At 40.3% G+C, this 14,047-nt stretch overlaps 2 pseudogenes; both read right to left on the bottom strand.

Annotated features, from left to right (window-relative positions):
- Positions 1-9,721: 9,721 nt before the first annotated feature.
- Positions 9,722-10,606, bottom strand: LOC147417103 (uncharacterized; annotated as a pseudogene).
- A 1,327-nt stretch (positions 10,607-11,933) lies between these two features.
- On the bottom strand, positions 11,934-12,225 carry LOC147417102 (uncharacterized; annotated as a pseudogene).
- Between the last annotated feature and the right edge of the window lie 1,822 nt (positions 12,226-14,047).

Below are 14,047 nucleotides of genomic sequence, written 5' to 3'. Positions count from 1 at the left end.
ATTGATAGTTCCTCATACACGCCTTGTTTCTAAATTACCATGTTATCGCCATGACGGGTTTCGTAACCTCGTCGTGTACTCGAAGCGACAGTGAATTGATCTCTAATCACAATCACCAGTCCTCTTAATGGTGTCGCTAGGGCAAAAAAAACAAGCCAACCACTAACTTTTTTAGGTTAGGGGGGTTTCATTACTGTTTATTACTCATCTGGTGCTTACAGTAGTGTGTTTCTGCTTCTTAGTAGATCTTTTTAAAGAACGCCTTTTTTATTCTATTATTATGCTTATAAACATAGAGATGTGCCTAACAAAGGCATAAAAATCATTAGAAACTCTAAAAAGGCAAAGGAATCTAAAAATGTTTAGGCAAAAGCTACTTTGGAAGCAGAGGCAAGGGAATCACCCTTTATAAACTTTCAAGGAGGCAAAGGAAGCAAGAGAATCCATTTTCGAAGAGAGATACGTCTCCGCCCCTTACATACGAGAAGGTGGTTGGCAAGTCCATGAGTTTTTCAGAAGCTTTCCTAAGTGCTTCGTGTGGTGTCGGACTACCATTAGTCCATATTTCAATGAATGAGATTTCCTGCGTCGCTCTACCACTTCCAAATAGATGGATGCTATAATTTACGTTTCGGACAGGCATAAATACAGCATCGATGGGAAATTGTCCCTTTCCGGATTTCGCTAGATTTTCTATACGATATCCGCAATCTTTTTCAATCTCTAATTCAATAGTTAGAGATATTGGTTGGGTAATGGTAGCTATATATTGCGAATTGTCAATTGCTTCGACGCCAGGTGGTAATGATGGATCGCCCGCAGTTACTTCTTTAGGACCTGTTACAGATGAAAACGCCTCTTGAATATCTTCTTTTGAATCGCCCCTAAGCACAATCTCTTTCGGATTAACTAAAGCATCATGTATTGTCTCTTGAAGACCCGTTATTGTGGAATACTCGTGCACGACTCCGCAAAATCTTGCACGTGTTATGCTTGTCCCTTCAATCTCTTGTGACAAAGCTCTACGCATGGCAATTCCTACAATACTGGCTTGACCCCTTTTAAAGGGAGATACAAGGAAACGACCATAATGAAGCCGCTTACTTTCTATTTTGGATTCAAGGCATTTCCACTGAATTGCCTGCTTAGAGGTCGACATCTCGTTTTTGCGTGCGCATACGTAATTTTTTTTTCTCTCCTTTTGATGTGACTAATCACTAGTTAGACGCGTCTCTTTCTGGGGGGTCTACAACCATTATACGGCATAGGAGTCACGTCACGGATGAAACTGAGGATTATGCCGCTTCTGCGAATAGCTCGCAAAGCGGTGTCTCTCCCGGTCCGGGCCCGCTCATCATAACTTCTGCTTGTTTCATACCCCGATCCACTGATGCTTTAATTGCATTCTCAGCCGCAGCTTGCGCAGCAAATGGCGTGCTTTTGCGTGTTTCCTTAAATCCACAGGCACCGGCGGAAGACCAAATAATTACCTGTCCCGGACGTCTGTGACGGTAATGATAGTGTTATTGAAACTCGCCTGTATATGAATGACTCCCTTTTGAACTCCGCGTTTTCCCCCACGTGAACGAATTTTTCTCGATTTATTTGACTTGACATAATTAATTAATTATTTTTATTGGGAAGCTCTGTTTAATTAATATTCTTTTTCAGATAGAAATATTTATTATCCTTGTTTCTGTTTATGTTTTGAGTTGCAACAAATTACCATGATTCGTCTACGTCGTAGAATCAATCGACATTTTTTACATATTTTTCCGAATGGAAGCACGGATTTTCGTATCTATAACCTTGAATTAATTGGGTAAATCTACCTGTAGGTTTGCTACATGTTTCTTCGATCTAATCAAGATAGGAAATTTGGCAAGAGAAGTGGTTTGGTTAACTGCCGAAAATCTAAACTGATACCGAAATCTACTGACTATTGTTTGTATGCCTACTTCTAAGGCGGTAGATGATGCGTCCCTTGGTAAGATCATAGGGACTCAGTTCAGCTCTTACCCTATCTCCTGGTAGTATTCTTATATAACTGCGTCGCATCCTCCCCGATATATGAGTCAAAACTTGACATCCATTATCCGAACACGCTCAAAACGTGGCATTGGGTAAAGATTCTGTAACTGTACCTTCCATGTCAATGAGATTCTGTTTCTTCATCATTTGGAATAAGTAAACCTCCTATTTACATTACAGGTTTCTCCAAAAAATTCTTTTCATTGAAGACGTAACTGGTGAAAATAAGTAACTTTTGTCCCTGTTTCTCCCTTTCAATTACCAAATATGGCGTAGAATTTCCCCCCCAGTTTTTCTTCGCCTAGCTTCCCGATCTGTAATGAGTCCATAAGACGTTGATAAAATTGCAATTCCCATGCCCCCTAAGATCTTAGGGATTCTTATATGATCGCAATAGATTCTGAGACCGGGTTTGCTAATGTACCTAATAGTTATAGTTTAGTTGCCACGTAAGGTAAGGCTTTTTTTCTTTGCCAAAATATCTTGACATCCATAAAAATTTTCCCCCCTCTGTGTGTTCCGTGACGCTTTTTAAAAACCTTCTTCCAGTAAGATTTGCACGATACCTCTAGTCATTTTAGTAGCTGGTATCCTAGTCATAGCTTTTCTTTTCGTATTCGCATTTCTGATTGAAGTAACTGTGGTGGAGATGGCATCATTATTCGTGAAATATCAATCGGTAATTATTAGAATTGTTTTTACTTAAGTAATTCCTAAAATCTCCAGCCTTTCCTCTTGGCAAAATCTAAATGATATTCAAGGCGGAAAAAAGGTTCTTTCCTTTCTACTCATTTTCATTGGCTATCCATCTTCGTTTTATTGAGTTGTATCTATCTAAATAGATATAGATAGAATAGATATAGATAGATTTTTCTGTATATTTGTATATGTGTATGTATTGGACTATTCGACAACTAACTCTTCAAACCCAAATTTTTAAAGGAATTGAAGTTTCTTTGAGTTCTAATAAATGAAACGAGCTTTCTTTTTTTTTTCATTAGTTATCGCAACACTTCGGGAGCTAACGAGACTACTCTGGCAAAATTACATTCCCTCAATTCCCTTGCTACTGGACCAAAAATCCTAGTTCCTCTAGGATTTCCTTCCTGGTTGATAATGACGGCCCAAGAGGCTTTCGACTTATTAACGTGGATGCCACGATTGAGAAACGGGGAACTTTGACTCTGTCAACGAATGCTTAGTTGTATTGTTGACATTATATAAAACCAATGAACCTTAATGATAACATTACCAATCTACCACTTATTCTTCATTTGGGTCAGGGCTCTGCTTACTATGTTTTTTCTTTGGATTCATCCGGAAATAATCTTGTTATCCGTTAAATTGTTACAATTAAATGGGCTTGCTTGCAAAGAGACAACAAGACTGTTTACCAAATGTCTTGGTTTTCCGACGACATCCAACGTGTTTGGTAAGGTAGGCATGCAAACTCTATCTTTCTTCTTCAAAGGCGTAAGCTTTCTTTGCCAGCCAACCGCTCTACTTCGTTTAAAGTGTGCTAACTACACTTTTTTATTATTATTACACAGACACTTAAGAATTAGTTACGCTAGAAGGTGCAAAATTAATTGGAGTAGGAGCGGCTACAATAGCCCTAGCAGGAGCAGCAGTAGGTATTGGAAACGTATTTAGTTCTTTGACAAGCCCTGTGGCGTGAAATCTATCGTTAGCTAAATAATCATTTGGTTATGTTACTTTAGGCTTTGCCTTAACAGAAGCTATTGCCTTGTTTGCTTTGACGATGGCTTTTTCAATCTTATTTGTATCTTAAAAAAAGAAAACAAGATAAACATGAATAACCTCACCAGAAATCTTTTGAATTTGAATAACCTCACCAGAAATCTCTCCTTTCTTTTGAATAACCTCACCATATATCTCTCCTTTATTTCTAAGAACCTCAACATATATCTCTCCTTTCTTTTTAATAACCTCACCATATATCTCTCCTTTCTTTCGTTGAGAAAGGTATTCTTGTTTGTTGCTCTTTTTTTAATTTTATTAAATCTAATTGGGCTTGGGTTTGCTGAAACAGCATACTGTATGAATATGGGCGCTAGTAGTTCTTCAATAGTAACTCAAGCGTCTTCACATTCACAGTTTATGCAACTAAAGGAGGAGGATTGCCGTTCAATCTTATTTGAAACTTGGCAAGATTGTGATAAAATACTAAAAACCTGCCAACAAGGCAGATTGCCCAGCGCTGAGAACGGTTATGAATTCGTTTCACAACTGCAGCCTGCGCAAATAAACAATCTAGTAAACTCTATCTCTGCCAAGTTAAACCCCTCCATAGTCAGCGAAGCCACAATGCAGGAATGGGCTCAGATTTCGGTACAGTTTAAGGAGGCAAACTCCCGTCTGTTCACGTCGTTCCATAAGGACCTTATTCCTGGCTTGATGCTCATCTCTGGGGTATCTCTCCCTTTAAGCATGTCCCCGGAAGAGGGCATAGAACTCCTCTTGAAGGTCCCCTTCTCCCAGGAAGTGATAGCGCATTATGCCGCGCAAATAGTCTCCCAGGCGCAACCTTTGATTGACATGTATAAAGCCCTGTTTGAGCTCTTGCCTTCGACTCCAGAAGTAGTTTTTGTTGAGCAAGACATGCCGCCGCTGAATCCAGAAACAGAAATAACTGTTTCGCAGGAGGAGGCGGATAAAATCCAAGCCGTTCATAATAAAGCCAGGGACGCTGTCCAGATTTTCGTTAAGTTCCATAGGCTTAGAAGCCGGATTCGTAAAGGGACTGCCTTTAAACTTAAACGTAGACGTCGTGGTTAAAAAACCGTCTCACGGGCAGAGCGGACACCCTGGGGAGGGTAAAAACCACAGCTGACGACTGAATCCGAATATTACGGATTACATATATCAAGTAATTACTTTCTTTTAGGGAAGGGATGGTTAAATTATTCGGTAACCAACCGAGAGATCATCAACGACAAAGATTGACTTTTTTGTCTTTTAATTGAGTTAATTTTCTTTAATTACGTAAACTCATTTTGAAATAACGCAAAAAACATTTCCAGGGTTGGGCTTTCCTTGACCCAACCCCCCCGCACCGATAGCTCAATTGGATAGAGTCCCTGGCTTCGAACCAGGTAGTTAGGGGTTCGAGTCCTCTTCAGTGCAACATCGTTTCATTTCGGGCTTCGATAAAGCTATATACCACTAACTCTCACTCTTATTGAGAAGAAAGCTTTCACAACTTGCAAGGTAAAGCATGTATCTTCCACCCGGTATTATGTTCAGTCCTCTTTCTTTCAGTTCTTGTTTTATTTAAAGTAAGCGGTTCCCTACGCTTTTTCCTATAGCCCACCTTTTCGATGTTTTAAATCCTATGCCAAGACTAGGGAGCGAGGGGCACAAAGTGTCAAGCAGGGTTGGGTTAACCTTTCTCGCCGATCCAATTTATACTGGGATCAGAGGAATGAGTTGAGAACGCCACTACGTTCCTGTACCCTTTGCTCTTAAAAAGTATCGCTGGTTTTCCCTGCATAATCTGGGCGCATGGTCGAATACGTCCAGTCTAGCGTTGGTAATTCCGTAGAAATAAATGGATGCACGAAGTTCATTCTAACGCCGTAGACACCGAGAGTTTAATTGGTTGAGCCCTGAAGTGCCGAAGGGCAATCCCAACGCAAACCGTAGACATTGATAGTTCCTCATACACGCCTTGTTTCTAAATTACCATGTTATCGCCATGACGGGTTTCGTAACCTCGTCGTGTACTCGAAGCGACAGTGAATTGATCTCTAATCACAATCACCCAGTCCTCTTAATGGTGTCGCTAGGGCAAACAAAACAAGCCAACCACTAACTTTTTTAGGTTAGGGGGGTTTCATTACTGTTTATTACTCATCTGGTGCTTACAGTAGTGTGTTTCTGCTTCTTAGTAGATCTTTTTAAAGAACGCCTTTTTTATTCTATTATTATGCTTATAAACATAGAGATGTGCCTAACAAAGGCATAAAATCATTAGAAACTCTAAAAAAGGCAAAGGAATCTAAAAATGTTTAGGCAAAAGCTACTTTGGAAGCAGAGGCAAGGGAATCACCCTTTATAAACTTTCAAGGAGGCAAAGGAAGCAAGAGAATCCATTTTCGAAGAGAGATACGTCTCCGCCCCTTACATACGAGAAGGTGGTTGGCAAGTCCATGAGTTTTTCAGAAGCTTTCCTAAGTGCTTCGTGTGGTGTCGGACTACCATTAGTCCATATTTCAATGAATGAGATTTCCTGCGTCGCTCTACCACTTCCAAATAGATGGATGCTATAATTTACGTTTCGGACAGGCATAAATACAGCATCGATGGGAAATTGTCCCTTTCCGGATTTCGCTAGATTTTCTATACGATATCCGCAATCTTTTTCAATCTCTAATTCAATAGTTAGAGATATTGGTTGGGTAATGGTAGCTATATATTGCGAATTGTCAATTGCTTCGACGCCAGGTGGTAATGATGGATCGCCCGCAGTTACTTCTTTAGGACCTGTTACAGATGAAAACGCCTCTTGAATATCTTCTTTTGAATCGCCCCTAAGCACAATCTCTTTCGGATTAACTAAAGCATCATGTATTGTCTCTTGAAGACCCGTTATTGTGGAATACTCGTGCACGACTCCGCAAAATCTTGCACGTGTTATGCTTGTCCCTTCAATCTCTTGTGACAAAGCTCTACGCATGGCAATTCCTACAATACTGGCTTGACCCCTTTTAAAGGGAGATACAAGGAAACGACCATAATGAAGCCGCTTACTTTCTATTTTGGATTCAAGGCATTTCCACTGAATTGCCTGCTTAGAGGTCGACATCTCGTTTTTGCGTGCGCATACGTAATTTTTTTTTCTCTCCTTTTGATGTGACTAATCACTAGTTAGACGCGTCTCTTTCTGGGGGGTCTACAACCATTATACGGCATAGGAGTCACGTCACGTATGAAACTGAGGATTATGCCGCTTCTGCGAATAGCTCGCAAAGCGGTGTCTCTCCCCGGTCCGGGCCCGCTCATCATAACTTCTGCTTGTTTCATACCCCGATCCACTGATGCTTTAATTGCATTCTCAGCCGCAGCTTGCGCAGCAAATGGCGTGCTTTTGCGTGTTCCCTTAAATCCACAGGCACCGGCGGAAGACCAAATAATTACCTGTCCCCGGACGTCTGTGACGGTAATGATAGTGTTATTGAAACTCGCCTGTATATGAATGACTCCCTTTTGAACTCCGCGTTTTCCCCCACGTGAACGAATTTTTCTCGATTTATTTGACTTGACATAATTAATTAATTATTTTTATTGGGAAGCTCTGTTTAATTAATATTCTTTTTCAGATAGAAATATTTATTATCCTTGTTTCTGTTTATGTTTTGAGTTGCAACAAATTACCATGATTCGTCTACGTCGTAGAATCAATCGACATTTTTTACATATTTTCCGAATGGAAGCACGGATTTTCGTATCTATAACCTTGAATTAATTGGGTAAATCTACCTGTAGGTTTGCTACATGTTTCTTCGATCTAATCAAGATAGGAAATTTGGCAAGAGAAGTGGTTTGGTTAACTGCCGAAAATCTAAACTGATACCGAAATCTACTGACTATTGTTTGTATGCCTACTTCTAAGGCGGTAGATGATGCGTCCTTGGTAAGATCATAGGGACTCAGTTCAGCTCTTACCCTATCTCCTGGTAGTATTCTTATATAACTGCGTCGCATCCTCCCCGATATATGAGTCAAAACTTGACATCCATTATCCGAACACGCTCAAAACGTGGCATTGGGTAAAGATTCTGTAACTGTACCTTCCATGTCAATGAGATTCTGTTTCTTCATCATTTGGAATAAGTAAACCTCCTATTTACATTACAGGTTTCTCCAAAAAATTCTTTTCATTGAAGACGTAACTGGTGAAAATAAGTAACTTTTGTCCCTGTTTCTCCCTTTCAATTACCAAATATGGCGTAGAATTTCCCCCCCCAGTTTTTCTTCGCCTAGCTTCCCGATCTGTAATGAGTCCATAAGACGTTGATAAAATTGCAATTCCCATGCCCCCTAAGATCTTAGGGATTCTTATATGATCGCAATAGATTCTGAGACCGGGTTTGCTAATGTACCTAATAGTTATAGTTTAGTTGCCACGTAAGGTAAGGTAAGGTAAGGTAAGGCTTTTTTTTCTTTTTAGCTTATTAAAAGGCTTCAAGCTATAGAGCTTAGGCATCAAACTAGTGAGTTAAAAGAAGGCAAGCACTTACCTAAAAAAGGGGACCAAGGAAACTTAACTTTGGAAAGCACTAGCTCCTCTGACAAAAGCAAAACCATGAGTTCGCAACCTTTTATAACAGAGCAAAAGAATGAAAAGACTGACTCACCAAGCCAGGGTAAAGAGCCTTATAAAAGTTGCAAGAAAAAGAAAGGAAAAAGGAATATTAAGCACCATCCATTACCACGCGAACCACCGGGTTCATGAAAAAACTAGGGTAGAGTGTTAAAATAACATTAGTGGGCAAGCAAATCCGTCATTTTACATGGTATTCTAGATTTTCACTCAAACAACCAAGGATGAAACAAATCAACGTAATAGCTAGGTTACCTAAACGGGTGAAACTCTCTGTCTTTAACCATTTAGGAATGCAATCATTGTTCTTTAATTGGCTGCTCCGCTCGGGCTTTCCCTCCCACGAAAAACCTTTGCTACGCTTGCATCTTTAATTGGCTTTCTCTTCACTTGCCTTTGACCGTGGTCTTTAGACTCTTAAAGGCATTCTCGTTAATCCTACCATTACGTTGAATGTAGATGCATTGTACTAATAAAAGATATAGCGCTTAATCGCTTGGGCTTTCCCCCGGAAATCCCTTCGCTTGCCTTTACCCGTTGCTGCCACAGTAAGGGATCTTTAGACTCTTGAAGGCAGGCTCGTCAATCCTACCATTACGTTTCAAAATGTAGATACATTTAAGTAAAGTAAAGTAATTCTTGATATGGCTAATGCTTTATCGCTTGGGCTTTCCCCCGGAAATCCCTTCGCTTGCTAGGATTGTGCTTTACAGACTGCCATGTAGCTGAGATATCAGCGTGCACCTTTCAATATTCACTTTTTTATTAGAGAAAAACGAAGTATAATTAGAAACCATGATCTATTTATCATCTAATGGTCAAATCGTCAATTTCACGCAAACACGTTATCTTCCGGCTGTTTGCTCATGCCATCAACCAATTCTATTACGTCAGAAGGATGCTTTGTGTCTTTCTGAATCGAAGACGTTTGTTCCGGTTTCCTACGCCGGCCGCATTGGTCAGGGCATATTGTCTCGATATGATACGGATTGTCACATGGACACGAGAAGCGCTTTGACTTATGTTATGAGATCACCTTTCAAAACGGAACCTAAAGGCAGGCCTATGAGCCAACCTATGTAATAGCTAGTTGACCAAACAGGTAATCGCATGCCAGCAAGGGTTCCGCGCGATAGATAGAGAAATCATTGGGCCTGACCTCGTAGTCGTAGTGCTATCGCCGGTTTCCCTTCCGCGCCAATCACTGGGGAAGCGCTAAGTAATGGTATAGTAGAATAATCGCGTGAAATGCAGGGCAGGCAGGATGGCGGGGCTTTCGATACCCATGGACATTTCCCGGTTTCTGCGCAGCTATCGAAGTGCTCCAACGCAACGACTCCTGTATTGGGTATCGAAGGAAGTCTGCCAATGCAAGGTCGGAGATAGCTTTCCAACCGAGTTGCCTATCCGTCCACGCAGAAAGCCAATGACGGCAAGCAAACCAAACGGAGAGCCGCGACTCCGCGATGGAATGATCCAAGCCCTAAGGTAGCGGGAGAAGGATAGCGTCATGCCTGATCTGTGGAATGACCCAGCTACGTACGGTGGAGTGATTCAAGCCAGGTAGCGATAGTGGCTGATTTGCGGGACAGAAACTTTCGTGGTTGGTGTGGTGATTTCCTCGTGTTCCTCAACGCTTCAAAGAAAAGAAGCGCTCGAAAAGAATAATAAAAAGTGAAAGAAAAGAAGGAAGAAAAAAACAAGTTTTTGAGATTCTAAAAAATGATTTGATTTTGTTTCAAAAAATTACGGGGGATAAGACCTTATATAAAGATACAATAAAGAAGTTACTTAAATTTAAAACAAACGCTAACTTTTTGAAGATTTGTAATTCATGTAACTATACTTTTAGATTAGTAAATAAACTATCAAAAGATTACAACAAATTTAAAACAGATGTTAATAAGCCTGTAACCAATATGTTTACTGAAGTATCAATTCCTTTATCGGTTTCAGAACCAAACCCCCCTGTATCGTCAGTGCCAGATCCTTTATCTATGCCTGATCCTGTATCGTCAGTGCCTAATCCTGTATCGTCAGTGCCGGATTCTGTATCTAACGTGTCCGATCCTATATCGTCTACGCCTGATAGTTTGTTGCCTATGCCTAAACCTTTATCGTCGGCTGATCCTTTATTGTCACCTGATTCTTTCTCGTTACCTTGCTGCTGAGGATCAATCGATAGATCAATCCTCGGCCCAAAATTAACAATAAATACGCATAAATCATCTTCGTCGAAACCCGTAGCTTCTTCGTTGAAACCAATTGCTTTTTTGCCAGTAGCTTCTCCGTCTTCGCCCGCAGCGTCGAAACCGTAGCATCTTTGCCAATTGCTTCTTCGTTGAAACCCGCAGTTTCTCAGCTAATTGCTTCTTTGCCTTACGCTTCTTCGTCGAAACCAATTGCTTTTTCTTCTTCTTTGTCGGGTATACAATGTGTTTCAACCCGCATATAGTAAATTCAGTAATAAGTAATAAGTTATCAAGCCTAAAACTATTGTTATTAAAAGTGGTAAGTTTATTTCCATTAATATTTCATATAATAAATAATAGTTATTTAGGTGAGATAAATGAGAATAGTTTTAATTGACAATTTTAATAGTAATTTATACAATATGATATAAGTATTCTTTTAAGTATAGTTATAGCATTAGTAGTATCATACGCATTGAATTATAAATCAATGTCAAATAACAAGTTACTAAGAAAAATCTTATTTCAAGTGTTGATAACATTTCTTTTTGTTTCTTTTTGAGACAAAAAAGTGCTTTTTTTGCGTGCTAGCTACACCTTTTTATTATTATTACACAGACACTTAAGAATTAGTTACGCTAGAAGGTGCAAAATTAATTGGAGTAGGAGCGGCTACCATAGCCCTAGCAGGAGCAGCAGTAGGTATTGGAAAGTATTTAGTTCCATGAATAACCTCACTAAAAAAAGAAATCTTTTGAATTTGAATAACCTCACCACAGAAATCTCTCCTTTCTTTTGAATAACCTCACCATATATCTCTCTTTATTTCTAAGAACCTCAACATATATCTCTCCTTTCTTTTTAATAACCTCACCATATATCTCTCCTTTCTTTCGTTGAGAAAGGTATTCTTGTTTGTTGCTCTTTTTTTAATTTTATTAAATCTAATTGGGCTTGGGTTTGCTGAAACAGCATACTGTATGAATATGGGCGCTAGTAGTTCTTCAATAGTAACTCAAGCGTCTTCACATTCACAGTTTATGCAACTAAAGGAGGAGGATTGCCGTTCAATCTTATTTGAAACTTGCAAGATTGTGATAAAAATACTAAAAAACCTGCCAACAAGGCAGATTGCCCAGCGCTGAGAACGGTTATGAATTCGTTTCACAACTGCAGCTGCGCAAATAAACAATCTAGTAAACTCTATCTCTGCCAAGTTAAACCCCTCCATAGTCAGCGAAGCCACAATGCAGGAATGGGCTCAGATTTCGGTTCAGTTTAAGGAGGCAAACTCCCGTCTGTTCACGTCGTTCAATAAGGACCTTATTCCTGGCTTGATGCTCATCTCTGGGGTATCTCTCCCTTTAAGCATGTCCCCGGAAGAGGGCATAGAACTCCTCTTGAAGGTCCCCTTCTCCCAGGAAGTGATAGCGCATTATGCCGCGCAAATAGTCTCCCAGGCGCAACCTTTGATTGACATGTATAAAGCCCTGTTTGAGCTCTTGCCTTCGACTCCAGAAGTAGTTTTTGTTGAGCAAGACATGCCGCCGCTGAATCCAGAAACAGAAATAACTGTTTCGCAGGAGGAGGCGGATAAAATCCAAGCCGTTCATAATATAAGCCAGGGACGCTGTCCAGATTTTCGTTAAGTTCCATAGGCTTAGAAGCCGGATTCGTAAAGGGACTGCCTTTAAACTTAAACGTAGACGTCGTGGTTAAAAAACCGTCTCACGGGCAGAGCGGACACCCTGGGGAGGGTAAAACCACAGCTGACGACTGAATCGAATATTACGGATTACATATATCAAGTAATTACTTTCTTTTAGGGAAGGGATGGTTAAATTATTCGGTAACCAACCGAGAGATCATCAACGACAAAAGATTGACTTTTTGTCTTTTAATTGAGTTAATTTTCTTTAATTACGTAAACTCATTTTGAAATAACGCAAAAAACATTTCCAGGGTTGGGCTTTCCTTGACCCAACCCCCCCGCACCGATAGCTCAATTGGATAGAGTCCCTGGCTTCGAACCAGGTAGTTAGGGGTTCGAGTCCTCTTCAGTGCAACATCGTTTCATTTCGGGCTTCGATAAAGCTATATACCACTAACTCTCACTCTTATTGAGAAGAAAGCTTTCACAACTTGCAAGTAAAGCATGTATCTTCCACCCGGTATTATGTTCAGTCCTCTTTCTTTCAGTCTTGTTTTATTTAAAGTAAGCGGTTCCCTACGCTTTTTCTATAGCCCACCTTTTCGATGTTTTAAATCCTATGCCAAGACTAGGGAGCGAGGGGCACAAAGTGTCAAGCAGGGTTGGGTTAACCTTTCTCGCCGATCCAATTTATACTGGGATCAGAGAATGAGTTGAGAACGCCACTACGTTCCTGTACCTTTGCTCTTAAAAAGTATCGCTGGTTTTCCTGCATAATCTGGGCGCATGGTCGAATACGTCCAGTCTAGCGTTGGTAATTCCGTAGAAATAAATGGATGCACGAAGTTCATTCTAACGCCGTAGACACCGAGAGTTTAATTGGTTGAGGCCCTGAAGTGCCGAAGGGCAATCCCAACGCAAACCGTAGACATTGATAGTTCCTCATACACGCCTTGTTTCTAAATTACCATGTTATCGCCATGACGGGTTTCGTAACCTCGTCGTGTACTCGAAGCGACAGTGAATTGATCTCTAATCACAATCACCCAGTCCTCTTAATGGTGTCGCTAGGGCAAACAAAACAAGCCAACCACTAACTTTTTTAGGTTAGGGGGGTTTTTCATTACTGTTTATTACTCATCTGGTGCTTACAGTAGTGTGTTTCTGCTTCTTAGTAGATCTTTTTAAAGAACGCCTTTTTTATTCTATTATTATGCTTATAAACATAGAGATGTGCCTAACAAAGCATTAAATCATTAGAAACTCTAAAAAAGGCAAAGGAATCTAAAAATGTTTAGGCAAAAGCTACTTTGGAAGCAGAGGCAAGGGAATCACCCTTTATAAACTTTCAAGGAGGCAAAGGAAGCAAGAGAATCCATTTTCGAAGAGAGATACGTCTCGCCCCTTACATACGAGAAGTGGTTGGCAAGTCCATGAGTTTTTCAGAAGCTTTCCTAAGTGCTCGTGTGGTGTCGGACTACCATTAGTCCATATTTCAATGAATGAGATTTCCTGCGTCGCTCTACCACTTCCAAATAGATGGTGCTATAATTTACGTTTCGGACAGGCATAAATACAGCATCGATGGGAAATTGTCCCTTTCCGGATTTCGCTAGATTTTCTATACGATATCCGCAATCTTTTTCAATCTCTAATTCAATAGTTAGAGATATTGGTTGGGTAATGGTAGCTATATATTGCGATTGTCAATTGCTTCGACGCCAGGTGGTAATGATGGATCGCCCGCAGTTACTTCTTTAGGACCTGTTACAGATGAAAACGCCTCTTGAATATCTTCTTTTGAATCGCCCCTAAGCACAATCTCTT

Source organism: Adiantum capillus-veneris, unplaced genomic scaffold (assembly GCF_014529385.1).
Source record: "Adiantum capillus-veneris isolate H3 unplaced genomic scaffold, ASM1452938v2 Hic_scaffold_325, whole genome shotgun sequence".
Taxonomy (NCBI): Eukaryota; Viridiplantae; Streptophyta; class Polypodiopsida; order Polypodiales; family Pteridaceae; genus Adiantum; species Adiantum capillus-veneris.
The sequence above is the reverse complement of the archived record's forward strand: the minus strand, read 5'-3'. Positions and strand labels throughout refer to the sequence as shown.